The sequence below is a fragment of the Triticum aestivum genome, chromosome 5A (genome assembly GCF_018294505.1).
Source record: "Triticum aestivum cultivar Chinese Spring chromosome 5A, IWGSC CS RefSeq v2.1, whole genome shotgun sequence".
Classification (NCBI taxonomy): Eukaryota; Viridiplantae; Streptophyta; class Magnoliopsida; order Poales; family Poaceae; genus Triticum; species Triticum aestivum.
The window spans coordinates 392,198,019-392,217,087 of record NC_057806.1 but is presented as its reverse complement, the minus strand read 5'-3'; positions in this window follow the sequence as shown (position 1 = coordinate 392,217,087).

Here is a 19,069-nt window from a genome sequence, read left to right as displayed (position 1 = left end):
CTTTCGCGCGAGTCACAGTCATGCCTCTCAGAAAGGGAATAACAAAACACGTTTTCTGTTTTTTTTTCTTTCGCGAGAGTCACGGTTTTGCTTCCGCGAGAGGCACGGTTGTGCTTTCGCGAGAGTCACGGCCGTGCCTCTCAGAAAGGGAAAAAATACGTGTTTTCTGTTTTTTTTCTTTCACGAGAGCCACGGTTTTGCTTCCGCGAGAGGCACAGTTGTGCTTTCGTGAGAGTCACGGCCGTGCCTCTCGGAAACGAAAATAACGTGTTTTTTGTTTTTTTTTCTTCCACGAGTCACGGTTTTGATTTCACGAGAGGCACGAGTGTGATTTCGCGAGAGGCATGGGCGTGCCTCTTTCGGAAAGGGAAAAAACCGTGCTCCCGGTTTCGGTTTTTTCGCCCGATTTTTTTTGTCCGAGTTTTCGTGAAAAAAAGTTCGTCAAAACCTATCAACATGGAATCTAGTTTTGAAGATCTCAACACGAAGAATCCAACGATGAAAACGGTTCGAGATTTGAGCGCATGATTTAAAAGATAAAATGTTTTGAATAAATGAATCTACGAAAAAAGGGAAAACTCCCGGATTGCGATAAGTGACGCGCTGTATGTGCGTCATTTTGTTGCAACCTGAAAAGTGGACTGTTTTTTACAACAAGTACTCCTTAATTAATGATTTCGATGTTCACAGCTCTATTTCGCCCGACACCCCACCCGACTGGGGAGCCCCTACTTGACGCTCTTTGCGTCAAATTTGCGGCCGCACGCACGGGTGGCAGCCCGACTGGGCCGGCCCATCAAGCAGTACCGCGGGACGAAAAAAGATGGTAGAAAACAGAGACAGCGCGCGATTTTTGGGATTCGAACAACCGACCTACTGCTTAGGATCGCGCACGCACAACCAGTCTAGTCCAGCAGTATTGTTCAAACTAAAGCAGCGCATAACTTAACTAAATCCGACCGCCCTATTCTAGCGAATAAGAATACTATAGCGAACTCGACATAGTTCCTGCAGTGGCGGTGCCAGGATCAGAAGTTTGTGATGTCATTTCAGATATGTAATGTCAAATACATGTGTTTTCACTCATTTTATAAAAAAAATACATGATTTCTACTTCTGTACAAAGGATTTGCCAAAAACATGTGTGGTCAATTGACCACACTCCTCTAAACGTGGCTCCGCCACTGAGTTCCTGTAGTGAACGCTTTTATAAAAGTGTCTATTCTGAAAAAGTGTGAACGATTTTTGAATTTCTAAACAAATTTTCGGAGATATGAACTTTTTTCATTATGTGAACAAAAAATTGAAAAAAGCAGAATTGTTTTTGAAAATGTCAAACTATTTTTGAATTTGTGAAGAAATTACGAAATTTGAAACTGTAAACATTTACTGCACTTGTGAACAAATATTTGAAAATGGAACATTTTATGATAGTCCGAACAAAAAATTGGAACCAAACATTTTTTCAATTGCTGAGTAAAAATAAAAAATGGAATGTTTCATGTATTTGCGCACAAAAATCTGAAACTGCGAACCTTTTTGAAATACCTGACCATTTTATGTAACGCGAATATTTTTTAAATTTCTGTCCAAATTTTGAAACCATGAACATCTGTTTGAAATTCCTGAACCTTTTCTGAACATTGTAAATTTTCCAATTCGTGAACACATTTTAAAAGAGGAACAATTTTTGGAATTCCTGAACATTTTTCGAAGTTTTGACCAAAATTTTGAAACAGGAACATTTTTTGAAAGTCGTGTACATTTTTTAAACTCGGACATTTTTCAATTTGTGAGCAAATATTTAAAGAGGAACATTTTTTTGAACATATGAAGAAGAGTGGAAATTTTCGAAAAATGTTACAAGAATGTTCAACTTGAAAAATGAAAAAAGAAAAGAAAAACGAAACAAAAGGAGAAGAGAAAAACTAAACAGAAAACAAAAAAAAGTGACAGATAGACGAGAAAATGATTTTTTTTAACAGAAAACCAGCAAAAGAAGAATAAAATCGGCTTAGGAACCTGCCAGAATGTCCGAAAGTCCGTCAGGAACATTCCAGAAGGTTAACAAAATCGATGCTCCTCGCGCGCTCATATGGGCTGGCCCATTCTATCGACTGGGTGTGCGATTGGTCACCCGACTGCTCGTTTCCTATTCCTCGGTACCTGATGCGCCGCCGTTCCTTCGTCCGCTATGCGCCGACGCCGACCGCTCGCCCGCCGGCGACGAAGATTGGCTTCCCTTCCCCTCGTACGGGCTAGGTCATCCAGTGTGTTGCCAGTGCTATCCCCTCAACTTCTCGTTTCTTTGTTCCATCATCCGCGACGCCATCGTTCCTTCATCGGCGATGCGTCGCCGCCGTCCTCCGTCCCGTCGGCGAGCTTCTGTTGCGCGTCTACCTGCGCATCGGTGCCTTCCATTCGCCATGTACACTTCCTCTGCAAGCCCCTGCTTTGCTGTTTTTTAATGTCGTGTCTTGCAGCGTCCTCGATGGCGGTTGCAGCGCGGCCATCACCGGCTGTACCCCTCCTGCATCGACATCCATGCCCTTGGAGCTGTACCACGCGTCCTTGGTGGAGTTGTACCCCATTCCGTGACTGAAGCTGGAAATGCCATGGAATTATCGTGATAAAGGTCCACTGTCTACCTCAGGTATGCCTGTATCTCTCTTTTGACAATCCCTCAACCGATCATTGAAAGACACATAGAGAGGTAAAACTAAAATCAGCTAGCTAGGCTGTTATGTGTGTTAAATTATTAGCTTGGTTTTGCCACTTTACTGTCTAATAAGAAAGCTAATTGAAACTAAATATCTTTTGGTTGCAAAATAATTACTGGTTGAAATTGCTTCCTAAGAAAGTAATAGATGTTTGACATTGATCACACAAAGGAGCAGCAAGCCAGCAGCAACGACCAGTACCCCAGTAGAGATTTTTCTGTGGTTGATTGCGCCACTTATTTTATCAAGCCATTGTTGGCATAGAAGAATAATTTACTATGATTCAGTTGCCAAGGAGGCTCTGCTCTGCCGTTAAAGTGAATGAAGAAATTTTGGATCCTGGGAAGTGAAGCATGTTTAACAAAAGGAGAAGATCTGCTAATATGGTAACAGTACACCTCATTTAAATAGATTGTGTTTTCTGTATTACGACCCCATGTATCATTAGCTGCAAGTACTTTCGTTAGCATGGTTATTTTTTCATCAGCTCAAATTAGTCTAGAAAATTAGTAGTTCAGTACTATCTCTCAGTCTATATTTACAACTATCTCTATTTGTAGAGTAATGTAGAATGTTACCAAAATCAGCACGAAATAATAATGATATATATGATGGAAAAAAGTAATTAAGTGGCATGACTTACAGAATCTTATCACTTGTTAGGCATAAATCATGAAAGCCATATATTGTAAATTTGTACCACATTGCTGTTCTCCTAAACTTCTTATTTAGAACCGACATTCAACTTAAGAGCATCTTCGGGAGGATATATATGAACAAAGCCTGACATACCACATACATGACCATGCATGATTGACTTGAGAATTTCAATTTTGTTGAGCTTCTAGCCACAAGAATGCTTCTTGATAATATTGTATGTATGTAGAAATGATCAACTTGGGATGTTTATGAGCAAAGTCCTTGGTACATAAGCATACATGATCTGGGTGTTCTCATAACTTTGCCTCCGTCATCACACTTTTCACAGGAACAACAAAAAGAACCAAAAAGGTTTAGACCAATTACACAACTCAGGAGCTCAACCCTCACATATTTCATTCATTCTAGTTATATTATTAAAAAAACAAAGCACTCACTTCTTGTTTCCGAATAGGCACACTACAACAACAAAATAAAGCTGTCATCTTTTCTTCTGAAAGCCAGGCTATTCTGATGTTAAGTCCATTGAGCACCTCCATAGGACAAACAGATTGTCTCTCAAACTGCAGTTTGAAGGCCCCTCATATTGTCCCTTTGCTATGATTTGCTATGATGTAATCGGTACAATAATTGTCACGCAAGGATTGTTGCTACTATAGTGTAGCAAAACTACTGCATGCAAAGCACAAAGTTAAATATTATTTTTACTCTAGCACAAAATAGGAAATGCCTATATAGGGCATATAGAGGAAGAAAAAACCATTATACTATTGTTTGTCACAGATCTAGTCAAACGAAATGGGGGATCAAACGATAATAAACTTCTAGGCATCTTAGCTCCCACTCAATCTCTATATATAATGCTCAAATTAAAACTGGCAATCGCCAAAGGAAATATCCATTGCTAGCTCCAAGAACGAGTCAATTTAAAACTACATGCGAATTTTCTTACCAAATTAAAATGTATGACAAGAAACCTAAGCATGTCATAAATTAGACCGTCTATTTTATGCAAGCGGGTGACAACTACTCAGTTCTTGTAAATTCTAAGCAAATTGACGAACTACCTTTTCCCGAAATTAGAAGGAATACAGTTCTTAGTTTTGACTATAATTTGGATTGCAGCTTGCAAACTTACATTATTTGCATATTTATTGTAGTGTTAGTCACTGGTAATGGAGGAGGCCAGAAGTGGAGGAACACACAATGGCACAAGTAGGGTCTGTAGAATCAAGAAATTCAAACTGGTGGAGTTTAATGCAGTGAGGTGGAATAAACAAAACTAATTGCCAATAGAAATATTGAATTAAATAATAAACTTAGAATTGTTATTGTGGTAACTTACGGTTAAAAAATACGACTTTCAGAAGTGTGCATACAAATCCAATGTAAATTTGGGTAGTGCTAATAAATAATTAAACCAAATCATGTTTCTGCAAAAGCTAAGGAATTTTTCTGATGTAAATACATACTGTTAGAGTACGTAATGGGCCTGGGCTGGCGGTATAGCCCATTAGTCTTAGGGTTAATTAGAGATAAATGTCGCTTGCTTGGGAGTCAAGTAAACCTCTCTATATAAAGAGAGGAGATGTATCAATCTAATCAAGCAAGAATTAAGAAGGAAATCCCTTCCATCTTGCCCGACCGTGGGCAAAAGGCCCCCGGCCGGCCCTCTCGCGCCCCCTTCTAGCAGCGCCATAACAAATTGGTATCAACTAGCTTTGGTTCGATCATGTCTTCACCGCCGCCTAACCCGTCTCTCCCGCTGCCGGTCACCTTGTCGCCTCCGGAGACCACCACGACCGTCGCCCCGCTCCTGCCCGCGCCGGGATCCTCCGTCGCGCCCGCCACCTCCGTCGTCACCCCGGAGGAGGTGTCCGGGACGCTGCGACACCTAACCCAGGCGGTCCAGGAGATCCGCCTGTTCTTGGCCGGGTCCTACGGGCCGCACCAGGCTGCGCCGCCACCGCGCCGCCGTGGTGGCAGCCGCCGCACCAGGCGGCCTCCGCCCCACGCTGGCTGAAGTGGCAGCCGTCGCTCCTGGCGGCCACCGCCGCGCTCGCCGGGCCGCTGCCATCCACCGTCCCGCCGCCGCGCTCGCCGGGCCGCTGCCATCCACGTCAGCTCCGGCCCCGCATCGACCGCGCCGGCGGGAGTCTCGATCCACCAGATCAAGTTCTCGTCGTCGCCATCACCGCTTTCCCAGGGCGTCCCCATCCAGCAGATCAAGTTCCCGCCGTCGCCGTCACCGCTTCCGGCTTGGATTGCTACGCGCCACGTGTCGGCGGCGGTGAGGCTACAGGCTGCTGCGCGTGGCCTCCTGGCGCGTCGGCGTGTGCGGGGTATGCGTGGTCTGCAGCTGCCGCTCCTCCCAGTTGTCCTTCGCTGCGCAAAGGACCTCGATCTCATCCCCACGGACAGCGACCTCAAAGTCAGCGACATTGGCGATTGGGGGGGGGCACCCCTCCTCGTCATTCTCCATCGCAAGTCCTCCACTCTTCTCTGTGCGGTGCAGACCAACAGCCGTCCGGCGGGGAGAAGGCAGGGTGTCACCGACAGGAGTGCACCGCGTAGCACCACTGCATTTCGCCGGCCGCCGCAAGGGCGCCTCTGCTGGCCGCTCTTGCGACCACTTCCAGGTGGCCATACCCATGCACTCCTTTTGTCCAGATGGTGTCCATGGGATCCAGGTGGCTGTACACGTGCACGTCTGACGTGCGGATGGTGTCCACTTTTTGTTAAGGGGTTCAAAATAAAGCGTCCCAGTCCATTTCAGGTTGAGAGTAATAAAACAAGCCGAGATGTAAAATGCTTGTTTTTAGGTGTTAGGTTTGTGTTGCGTCGAGTCATGGTTATAAGTTGGTTAGGCTGCAGCTTGAGGACAAGCTGCATGTCCAGGTGGGGTGTAGTGTTAGAGTACGTAATGGGCCTAATGGGCCTGGGCTGGCGGTATAGCCCATTAGTCTTAGGGTTAATTAGAGATAAGGGTTGCTTGCTTGGGAGTCAAGTAAACCTCTCTATATAAAGAGAGGAGATGTATCAATCTAATCAAGCAAGAATTAAAAAGGAAATCCCTTCCATCTTGTCCGGCCGTGGGCAAAAGGCCCCCGGCCGGCCCTCTCGCGCCCTCCTTCTAGCAGTGCCATAACACATACTTTGTTGTGTAGGGAAATTCCCTGTACCAGGAAAATAAAAATTGTTGTTCCCTTTGCCTTTGATAGTTCAAGCAATCCAGAATCTCGCTCCAGCAGAAGGTTCGCTACATCGTGGTGGCCTCTAATCGACGCAATTATCAGAGGAGTCACATTTTGATTGGCCAGATGTTTTCCCAAGGGATCGATCATGGTCCAGGAGTACCTTCACAATATCTACAAGCAGTGTCAGATGTCCATCTTTCTTGCTCATTAGCTTGTGTAGGCAATGGCACACTGTAGTTATCATACAGATCAGGTAAATTTCAGCACTGCAAAACTAATACAATCGGATCCACGGAGATTGATCAAAGACCCAAAAAACCATGGCAATCAATTAATTTAGAAATCCATAAACCCCTTTCTTCATGCAAACTATGAGATTCTAGTCTAGACACAAGGTCCAAAGCTACCCTCTTCCCATGTAAAAATATGACCAATCAGAAGTGGTTTAGTATTGAAGTGTTTGTCAGTGCTCACCTCCGTGGCCTTCCTTTGCAGTGATGTGCAGGGCATTGAATCCTGATTTGTTCTTTCTCGCAAGGCTCTCCTTGTCAGAGTGCTTGAGCAACCCGACGACGATGTTGATGAACCCTTTATCAGTGACGATGAGTAGCGTGGTCTCCCACCTCGTTGGGCTTGTTCATTGACCATGGCAGCACAGATCACCGCCTCGCTGTCGAACTCCTCCCTGGTGCCGGTCATCTGTGCATCGATTTCGGCGATGATCTGGCGAACAGAGTGAGGTCCGCACGTTGCACGGTAAGAACATAGTCAGGCTTAGTTTTACATACCATTTGGGTAAGATTTAATTCGACGGCCATAGTCAAAACTGTATATACATAGCCAGTAGCATCAACCGTAAATCATGAAGGCAGATGCTTGGATAATAAGATGACATGTGTGAGAACATGGAAGCTAACGTGGCCAGTAGACATTGGAAATCGTGAGCTTTAGGATTCGAATACCTCAACTAAGAGCAACCGCAGAAAAATTACAGAGCCCGAACCCGATGGTATGGAATTTTTTTGCAAACCGGCCTTAGTCCTTATAGGATTTCCTATAAACAAATACACCAGAACTAACGCCCTGTGGCGGATTGGAAGGAAAAAACAGAATCAATCAGAAGGGATCTAACCATGGCCGCCTCCACCGGCTAGGATTTTGCCTGCACCTCCCGTGTCACTTGCCAGCTGCAATATTGAGTTGGGTTCACACCCTTGTTCTCTACCGCCAGGGGCGTCGCCGCTTCAGCCCATCCTCCATGAGGAAGGAAAGAAAGGATGTGAAGGTCTGGCCATCACATCTCTTTCTTGGCCTGATCCGCATCGAGGGGAGGGAGTGGTTTGCCGTCGTCCCCGCTCACTTTGCCTTTATTGGTCCGGACCTCCAGATTCCAGTGGCGGCGTGGATGGGTGATGCGAAGACGTCGGCATGGGTGGGGGATGCGGGGGCGACGACACTGGGCGGCGACTTGAGGCCAACTCCAGCACACGACCGCAAACGGAGGTCCGTTTTGCTCGAATTTCGTCTATTTAGGGTGGCAATGAGTATTAAAATAGACGTGTGTATCCGGGTTTTATTGGAGGCGCCCAACATGGCCACCAATCCCAAAATATCCGTGTATACAGTTGGCCCGTCCACAGCACGCGCTGCGCTGTGCCCGCGCCAGCTCGCTGTGGCCGGCACGCCTGCTCCCCGCCTGCGCCCGCCGTGGCCGTCCCTGAAGAGCCGCGCGTGCGAGCTCTCCCTCGCCGTGGCCGCCGCCGTCCATGGGGTCGCCCGCGCTGTAGCCTGCTCACTGTGGCTGCGCCCCGCTCGCAGCGCCGCCCACCGCCGCGCCCGCAGCTACCTTAGTAGCCGTCCCTGCACGCGCCTCCGACCACCTGCACACCTGCGCTTGTGCCGGCAAGTCGCACGCTAGCTAGCGCAAGGTGGCGGCTTGCTAGCCCGCTCGCAAGCTCGCCCGCTCCCCCCCCACACCGCGCCGCCGACTGCGTGCCCGCTTGCCGCCATGCCTCACGCTCCCCGGCCACGAGTGCGCCCGCTCGCCGCCCCGCGCCCACCGCCGCGCGCGCCCACGTTCTGCGAGGACGAGCACCTGCGGGGACTGCAGCTGCTGCTGGTCCTGCTAGGTGCGCGAGCGGGGAGAGGCTGACGCGGGCATGCTCTAGAGAGAAAGGGAGAGAGAGAAAAAGGAAGAGAGAGAGACCGGTGGAGGTGAGTGGTTGACAAGTGAGTCCAGGCCTGAACAAGAGCGGATGGGGAGGAGCAGAAAGCGTCCGTTCGGTGTCCACTCGACCGCAAAGCCGAACCAAGTTTTGCGCTCGGGATGGGGCAAGCCGGACCAAAAGCGGACGTTTTTTGCGGATAGGATTGCGCGTTGGGCCGTTTCATTTGTCCGTTTAGAGCCAAACAGACAGACCTGGACGTTTTGGGGTCGGACGGTGGAGATGGCCTAAGTGGGGGTCTAGGTCGAGGACTGGGAGGCAGCGGTGCTGCTTGTAGCATGACGACGACATGATTGTGAGTGCGGCGGCTGAGAAAAACGCACTGGGACTGGATGACTCGTCAGCTGAAATGGGCTGCCTGATGGCCCAGTTAACCACATGGCTTCCTTTTGGCCTCGGGAGCAGCTGCTCAAAAAACAGTTGGGCCAGTTGCAAGAGGGATGCTTTCCCCATGAGATCCGGCGACCAGAAATGCCCAGATCGTGAAAATGGACGGCGAGGAACGTGAATGCTGAGAGACTTTGCTTTAGGCTTAGTTCAACTGTTCTTAATTACTTTTCAAATAGCAATAATTTTTTACATTCTCACATTTATGATGTTTGGTGTCTAAATTCTCTACCGGCGGTTCTTCCCTTCTTTGTTGGAAGGATGAAATGCATCGGATGCCAACACAGCAGAACCTGTATTCTATAGGGTTTATGATGGTCTAACAAGGTAGATTATTTTCTAAAAGATCCATGCTGAAGTTGCAGGATTATGGATGCACATTGTTTTCTTTCGTTGACCATAGAACATGATTTATCTGTATTTTTTTCTCCTAAGCCTGAGGGTTTGAGCTCCGAGAAAGCTATTTCTATTGTGAAAAGAGTGAGAAGCTAGCCCTTTGACACATGGAACACACATAAATTGTCTGAAGATCGTATTATTTGGGAGACCAATAATATTATATCAATTTGCATCGATTATTATGTGAGAAATGTTAGAGTTATAATATAAGTCATGTACCCGCCCCTTTGTGTTTATTCCGTTGTATAAGGGGTTTCCTGCATATGTTCCACACCTGTACATGTATATATATCGGGCTATGGCCTCACGGGAGTACAAGTTGCTTATTCCTAACATGGTATTAGAGCTAGGTCAATTTTTTTGCACGCTGCAACACGTGCTATTGATCCGTCTCTCCTCCCCGATCGAAGGCGTCGGCCTCGATCTCCCGGAGTCTCTCGATCTGATCGATCGAGTCCGGCTCGTCTTACTCCCGCTCGAAGCTGCTTCCGCTCTAGAAGCCCCGATCTCCCGATCGGATCGACGCTGCTCCCGCTCGAAGCCAGTGCCCGACGCCCTGATCCAGTCGCCCCTCCCGCTCGAAGCCAACGCCCGACGCCCTGATCCAGTCGCCCGTTCCGCCAGCGCCCGCCCGATCCAGTCGCCCGTTCTCTGAAGTCGCTACTCCCTGCTCGCGCCTGATTCCGCTACTGGTGGTCTGCTGTTCCAGATTCTACTGTCGCTAGTGCTCTCGTCGGATCTCCAAAAAAAGTCTGCTGCATCGGGCTATGTTGCTGTCCCTCACTGTCTGGTGATCTTTGATGGTACTAACTACATCGAGTTCATTGGCTTCATGCGCATTCACATGCGTGGCATCCGTCTCTGGGGTGTTCTTTCTGGCGAGGTCTGCTGTCCGCCACGTCCAGTTCCTCCGGTGGCCCCTACTCCGCCGACTCCACCTGTTCTTCCTACGGATGCTAATCAGGCCGCCAAGGATGCGGTTAAGCTTGCTGATGAGGCTGCTGCTCGTGCTTATGATGAGAGGGTTTTGGCTTATGAGGAGGCTCTTCAGACGTATCATGGTGCTCTGTCTGTTTACACCTAGTGGCTTGATGATGATGCTCGTGCTGCAGCTGTTCTCACTACTAGTGTTCTGCCTCAGTTTGCTTCTGAGTTTCTGGGTCTTCCTACTGTCTTTGAGATGTGGACCCGCCTTCGTCAGCGCTATCAGCCCTCTGGTGATGCCTTATACCTTTTTGTGGTCCGTCAGGAGCATGCTCTTCAGCAGGGTGACTCTACTGTTGATGACTTCTATGCACAGAGTTCTGCTATCTGGCGCCATCTTGATTCTCTCCGCAGTGCTGGTTGTCGTACTTGCCCCTGTTGCCAGGCTGTCCAGGCCAATTTGGAGTTTCATCGCGTCTACGAGTTCCTGTCTCGGCTCCGTAAGGAGTTTGAGCCCCGGTGTGCTCAGTTGTTTGCTCGTGGTCGTATTTCTCTCATGGAGGCACTTTCTGAGATTCGTGCTGAGGAGACTCGTTTACGTGGTGCTGGTTTGCTGGAGGTTTCCTCTGTGCTCGCTACTCGGTCTTCTTCCACGCCACCTGCTGCACCGACCCCTTCTTGCTCGAGTGCTGCGCCGCTCTTGCCCACTCCTTTTGGAGGCTCAGGTTGCCCCCGTCCACATTGCGATTACTGCAACAATGATGGTCATATTGAGTCCCAGTGCTACACGAAGAGGAAACACCTGCGCAAGGCACGATCATCCTCTTCAGGGACTTCGTCATCTACCTCGACAACTTCAGCCATTGCTTTGACTGAGCAGGATATTCTGAGACTTAAGCGTCTGCTCGCGGCTTCAGGTTCTTCCTCGACGGGTACTGCTGGTTCAGTGACTGATGCTTCCCGCACTGAGCAACCGCCCTCTACACAGTCAGGTACATCCCCATGGGTTCTGGACTCTGGAGCTTCTTTTCATATGTCTTCTCATTCTTCCACTTTGTCCTCTCTTCGATTGCTGGATTCTCCTGTTCATGTCTTCACTGCTGATGGTACTCCACTTTCTATTGCTAGTAGGAGCAATCTTACCACTCCTCATTTTGTTCCTGATGTTGCTCATGTTCCTCGACTTACCATGAATCTGTTTTCTGCTGGTCAACTTACCGATTCTGGTTGTCGTGTCATCCTTGAAGTTGACTCTTGTTCTGTCCAGGACCGCCGCACGCACACTCTGGTTGGGGCTAGCCCTCGCCGCCGTGATTCTCAGGGTCTTTGGGAGTTGGACTGTCTTCATGTTCCTTCCGCTGCCACCACCATCGCCAGTTCCTCCGCTTCAGTCACCTCCGTTACTGGTTCCTTCAAGCAGTGGCATCATCGACTTGGTCATCTGTGTGGTTCTCGGTTGTCGTCTTTAGTTCGTCGAGGTCTTCTGGGGTCTGTCTTAAGAGATGTCTCTTTAGAGTGTCAGGGTTGTCGTCTTGGCAAGCAGATCCAGTTACCATATTCACATAGTGAGTCAGTGTCTAAGCGTCCTTTTGATTTAGTCCATTCTGATGTATGGGGTCTGGCTCCTTTCGCTTCGAAAGGTGGTCATAAATACTATATTATTTTCATAGATGATTTCTCTCGTTACACATGGCTTTATTTCATGACTTCTCGTAGTGAGGTGTTGTCTATTTATAAGCGTTTTGCTGCCATGGTTCATACTCAGTTCTCTTCACCTATTCGTGTTTTTCGTGCTGACTCCGTTGGCGAGTATATCTCTAAGATGTTGCGTGGTGTTCTTGCTGAGCAAGGAACTCTCTCTCAATTCTCTTGTCTTGGTGCTCATGCTCAGAATGGTGTGGCTGAGCAAAAGCATCGACATCTTCTTGAGACGGCTCGTGCATTGATGATTGCTGCCTCTCTCCCGCCTTGTTTTTGGGCTGAGGCCGTCTCCACCTCCACCTATCTTATCAATATACAGCCTTCCGCTGCTCTACAGGGTGGTGTTCCTTTCGAGCGTCTTTTTTGATTGTTCTCCCGATTATTTGATGCTTCGCTTGTTTAGTTGTGTTTGCTATGTTCTTCTTGCCCCTCGCGAACGCACCAAACTGACTGCTCAGTCTGTTGAGTGTGTCTTCTTAGGCTACAGTGATGAGCATAAGGGCTATCGTTGTTGGGATCCTATCGGTCGTCGGATCCGTATCTCTCGAGACGTGACTTTTGATGAGTCTCGTACCTTCTACCCACGCCCATCTTCCTTGATTTTTTCAGTGGAGGATATCTCTTTCCTCACTTTTCCCGACTCACCTATCACCCCCGTCGCGCCTGTGCCTATTCGTTCCACTCCCTCTGCTTCTCCACCTCTAGTCGATTTGCAACCACCATCTTCTCCAGTCTCCTCGCCTAGCATGTCACCAGATTCTACACATTCATCTCCAGTGACTTCTTCGTAGCCACCCCCCGATTCTACCTTGGCGATTCCTCCTTCTATTGTTCCATCTTTTCCTCAGCATTACACTCGTCGTTCACGACCCGTGGATGCCTTATTGGATGAGTCGTCATCTTCCTCTCAGCCTACTTATGGCTTGCGTTCTCATCCTCATCCGCCTGTTGTTCGCTTTGGATTTCCCACCGCTGGTGCTGCTGTTCTTGAGCCGACTTCTTATCGTCAGGCTGTTGTTCATCCTGAATGGCAGTTTGTGATGGCAAAGGAGATTGCTGCTCTTGAACGCACTGGTACCTGGGATCTTATTTCTCTTCCTCCCGGAGTCTGTCCCATCACTTGTAAGTGGGTCTACAAGGTTAAGACTCGCTCCGATGGTTCTCTTGAGCGTCACAAAGCTCGTCTTGTGGCTCGTGGTTTTCAGCAGGAGCATGGTCGTGATTATGACGAGACTTTTGCTCCTGTGGCCCATATAACCACTGTTAGTACACTTCTTGCTGTTGTCTCTGCATGCCACTGGTCTATATCTCAGCTTGATGTTAAGAATGCTTTTCTTAATGGTGAGCTGCGTGAGGAGGTGTACATGCAGCCACCACCTGGGTATTCTGTTCCTGATGGCATGGTATGTCGTCTTCGTCGCTCTCTTTATGGCCTTAAGCAAGCCCCCCCGCGCCTGGTTTGAGCGTTTTGCCTCTGTGGTCACTACTGCTGGTTTTTCAGCCAGTGCTCATGATCCAGCATTGTTTATTCACCTCTCTTCTCATGGTCGGACTCTTCTTCTTCTCTATGTTGATGACATGATCATCACTGGGGATGACCCCGAGTATATTGCCTTTTAAAGGCACGTCTTAGTGAGCAATTTCTTATGTCTGATCTTGGACCTCTTCACTACTTTCTTGGGATTGAAGTCTCTTCTACCTCTGATGGCTTTTTTATATCCCAGGAAAAGTATATCCAGGATCTTCTTGCTCGTGCTGCTCTTACTGACGAGCGCACTGTTGAGACTCCTATGGAGCTTAATGTTCACCTCTGTGCTACTGATGGTGATCCTCTCCCTAACCCGACGTGTTATCGTCATCTCGTTGGCAGTCTTGTCTATCTAGCCGTCACTCGTCCGGACATCTCTTATCCGGTTCATATTCTGAGTCAGTTTGTCTCTGCTCCCACACCGGTTCACTATAGTCATCTCCTTCGTGTTCTCCGATATCTTCGGGGCACGATCTCCCACCGTCTATTCTTTCCTAGCTCCAGTTCTTTACAGCTTCAGGCCTATTCGAATGCTACGTGGGCTAGTGATCCTTCCGATCGCCATTCACTTTCTGCTTACTGTGTTTTTCTTGGCGGTTCTCTCATTGCCTGGAAGACGAAGAAACAGATTGCAGTTTCCCGTTCGAGTGCTGAGGCTGAGTTGCGAGCCATGGCTCTTTTGACGGCAGAGGTGACTTGGTTACGGTGGTTACTTCAGGATTTTGGTGTTTCTGTGACTACACCGACTCTGCTCCTATCTGACAGTACATGTGCTATTAGCATTGCCGCGATCCTGTGAAGCATGAGCTCACCAAGCATATTGGCGTTGATGCTTGTGCGCACTGGTGTGCAGGATCAGGTTATTGCTCTTCAGTATGTGCCTTCCGAGTTACAGTTGGCGGATTTCCTAACGAAGGCCCAGACTAGAGCACAACATGGCTTTTATCTCTCCAAACTCAGTGTTGTTCATCCATCATGAGTTTGAGGGGGGGGGGGTGTTAGAGTTATAATATAAGTCATGTACCCCTTTGTGTTTATCCCGTTGTATAAGGGGTTTCCTGCATATGTTCCACACCTGTACATGTATATATATCGGCCTATGGCCTCATGGGAATACAAGTTGCTTATTCCTAACAAGAAACCCTTACTTGTCCCCAATCCCCCAAATTTAGGAATCCTGCTACACAATATGATATCTTTATGGTTGGTGGAGCTTTACCACAATCATCATTGTGACATTAATCTGTGACTTCCAGTTCCAAAGACCACCTTTCTATTTATCACAAGTTAAAAGGGAAAGTTGAATATGGTATCCATTTCTCTCTTCAATTCCTTAAATTGTTATATTTATCCACTGTCATATTTACAATCATTTCTTCAATTGCAGATTTTTAGGAGTTGTTGTTTGAAAAATTGCTTCTAATTTTGTGGTTGTTGATTGCAGAATGCCTACTCGCTGTGGATAGACAACATTGTTGTTTGTTCTTTTTAGGAGTACTTAGGTACCAGCACTTTATTATCATAAATGAGATCCATGGAGTTTTCGATTGTTCCAAGTGGTACAAGTGACTATATTTTTCCAAATATTCATGTAATTGCTTCGTTAAGATGCCCTATTGTTTTGTTAAGATATACTCCCTCTGTCCCATAATTAGTGTAGTGTCAAAAACGTTCTTATATTATGGGACGGAGGGAGTACTTAAGATGGCGGGCGCGGCAACACACGCTTTTATGGTCTAGTCTATATCTATATCTCCCAACCCCTCACAAACGCACGTTAACCTTGGTCTGCATGCACGTTGCATAATTACGAGGAGTCGAAGCCAAAACCTAAAAAAAGAGGAGTTGAAGCAGCAAGTATTAGGCGTTGGTTTATAGAAAACAAGTTTTTACCTGATTTTTAGCAAAACCTGTTTTACTTTTTTTATTGAGAATCAGTTTATATAAGACTACATTTGGGTTGGAAAGTGTGTTTGTCAGTTCCCAATTAGGATAATGATTCAGACTGTTCCTAATCTCTCCCGATCTTCTCATTCTCCCATCACATTCTCAGTCGAGGTACATAAGTACATGCGAGCAGGTCCAGCGATCTCGCCGGACGGCCGCATACACACGCATAGAAGCTTGTATACACACGCTGCCAAGGAAAGCGCTGAATCAATTCTATCCGCCTGCTGCCGAATGCACGAAATTACGGCCGTACACGCACGCAGAAGTAGAACCTAGCTCTTTTTTTGACAAAAAAGCAGCTAGAGCTGATTTTCATTGATGAAGAGGAAACATAGAGTAGCTGATGGTTACATAGACAGGGTTCGGCACCGGCGACCAACTATACAGACCGGCTTTGACACACTCAAGGCGGATCAAAAAACTTGGACATTGGCTTTAGCCCAGCGTGCAGCCAACACCATGCCTCATCTAGGATTCTGGAGTGGACCTGGTTCACCGAGCTTGCTGTGGCGTCAAAAATCCTTGCGTTTCGCTCCTTCCATAAGCACCATGCGACCAGGAGGCACGATGCCCACCAGGTGGGTCTGTCTAACTTTGGCAGCGAGGCCACCTGCCTTCGAAAGCGAACTCGGAGACCCCCGGTTGCCTGCATCTGGATGCTTGCATATGGAGTTCCCAGAGAGCTCTCCGTCTTCTCCCAAACCCGAGGCGAGAATGTGCAGTTTGCAATGAGGTGCACGGCCGTTTCCGGGGTCTGCTGGCAGAGGGGCACAAGGGGTCGTGCGGTATCTGTCATTTAGCCAGGTTGTCCGCTGTCAGACACTTCCCCTTCAGCAGAATCCAGGCGAAAGCCTTGGCTCGTGGCGCCGCCTTGGCCCTCCAAATGACGGTGTTGTCGTTGGAGGGGATGGATCCCTGAAACAACATGTGGTATGCTGAAGTCGCCGTGTACTCACCCGATGCAGTCCATTTCCAACGCAGGGAGTCCGTCGTGTCGTCCTGGAAGGTGATCGCTTGCGTGGCCTCCCACAGCTGGCAAAGCTCGCGAAGGACAACCGGGGAGGGGTTGGCCTTGACGTACTGCATCCATTTGTCCTCGTTGATAGCCATACGCAGGGAGAGCCGTCGCCCATTGCAGTGGCCGAAGAGGTTCGGCCATAGATCGGCAGGTCGGCAACCGTCCACCCAGTGAGAGTGCCAAAAATTTGCTTTGCAGCCGTCGCCGATGATGATAGATGTAGAGGCTCTGAATACACATTCAGCCCTCAGGTCAGTTGGTAGGATGAGCTGTTGCCATGACCTGCCGTCATCTGACCACTTCCTCCATTGCCAACGCTCCCGTAACGCAGCCCCATGAAGCTGCAGATCACTGATTCCCAGCCCGCCCAGCTCCCTTGGTTTGCACACATCACGCCACCGCACGAGGCATCTGCCGCCCGGCGAAGTCTCGTCCGCCGCCCAAAGGGAACCTCTCCGCAATCTGTCCACCATCTTGATAAACCACTTGGGAGGAGCCAGTGCCATGATCCGGTAAATGGCCATGGCCGACAGCACTGTGCGCACTAGCTCAATTCTTCCTGACAGCGCAATCAGTTTGGCTTTCCATCCTCTCAACCTCTTTGCAAGCACATCAATGATAGGCTACAGGTCATCTTTCCTCAAGCGTACATCAGTCAGCGGTAAACCCAGGTAAGTTATTGGGAACGCCCTTGTAGCACATTCAGTTCCCACCACGGCAGCCTCAACCTGTGTGTTGCTGCATCTGATTGGCGTCACAACACTTTTAGCCCAGTTCGTTCGTAGGCCGGTCACCCCTTGGAAAGCCTGAAGCAACCCGATGCTCATGTGAACCTCTGTTCGGGAGGGGTTGATGAAGATCACGACATTGTCGGCGTACATCGACACTCGAAAGGGCATGCTCTGCCTCCCAATATCTGCTAGTACCTTGTATCTGCATGCCGCATCAATGAGTGCCGCAAGGGTATCCATGGCGAGGACAAAGAGTAAGGGGGAGAGGGGATCGCCCTGTCTCAGTCCTGTAAATTGGGTTGGAAGCGTTGAACCCTTTGTCTCGGGCCGCATGTTTATATATATTGGCTATGCCTTGGAGTACAAGAAGAGATCAAGAAGATCGATCTCAGGTGGTTCGGTATAGGAGGTTAACGAGGAGAGGAAAGAAAGGAGATAGAGATAGATTACAATTTGAATGAAACTATCCTATACATATTCTAACACTCCCCCTCAATCTAAACCTCATGAACTTCGACCAAGGTTGAGATTGTACTTGAACTCATCTAACTTCCTCATAGTGAGAGGCTTTGTGAATCCATCAGCAAGTTGATCTCCAGTAGGAATGAACTGAATTTCGAGGAGCTTTCTAGCTACTCTTTCTCTGACAAAGTGAAAATCAACTTCAATATGCTTTGTGCGTGCATGAAAAACAGGATTAGCTGACAGATAGGTTGCACCAATATTATCACACCACAATCTGGCTGCTTTTGGGGTCTTAATTCCAAGTTCATAAAGCAATGTCTGTATCCACATTACTTCAGCTGTGGCATTTGCCAAAGCTTTGTATTCAGCCCCAGTACTTGATCTAGAGACTGTAGCCTGCTTTCTTGCACTCCATGACACAAGATTGGATCCCAGAAATACAGCAAATCCATCAGTTGACCTTCTATCATCAATACATCCTGCCCAGTCTGCATCAGAGTAGGCAGTAACAAGCATAGAAGAAGACTTGGTAATTTGAAGTCCAAGTCCCTCTGAAAACTTAAGGTACCTCAAAATCCTCTTAACTGCAGTCCAATGAGTAGTGCTAGGAGCATGTAAATACTGACATACCTTGTTGACAGCATAAGAAATGTCAGGGCGTGTAAGTGTCAAATATTGCAATGCACCCACAACACTCCTGTAGTTTGTTGCATCCTCTGACCCAAGTGGCTCTCCACTTTCAACAGAGAGTTTTTCAGAAGTTGAGATAGGTGTACTCACAGGTTTACATTTTTCCAAACCTACTCTCCCGAGTATGCCAGCTGTGTATTTTCCCTATGTCAGAAGTATACCATCTCTTATCTGTTTGACCTCAATACCAAGAAAATAATGAAGATCTCCCAAGTCCTTGAGGGCAAATTCTAACTTAAGATCCTTAAGCAAACAAGTGGTGGCACTTGAACTCGAGCTAGCAACAATAATATCATCAACATAAACCAGCACAAAAACAGTGACATTTCCTTTACTGTAAAAGAACAAGGATGTGTCTGCTTTGGATGGTACAAATCCAAGTTGTTGTAGTTGCATGCTCAATCGTGAATACCAAGCTCTTGGCGCCTGTTTTAAACCATATAGAGCTTTATCCAACTTACAGACATAATGTGG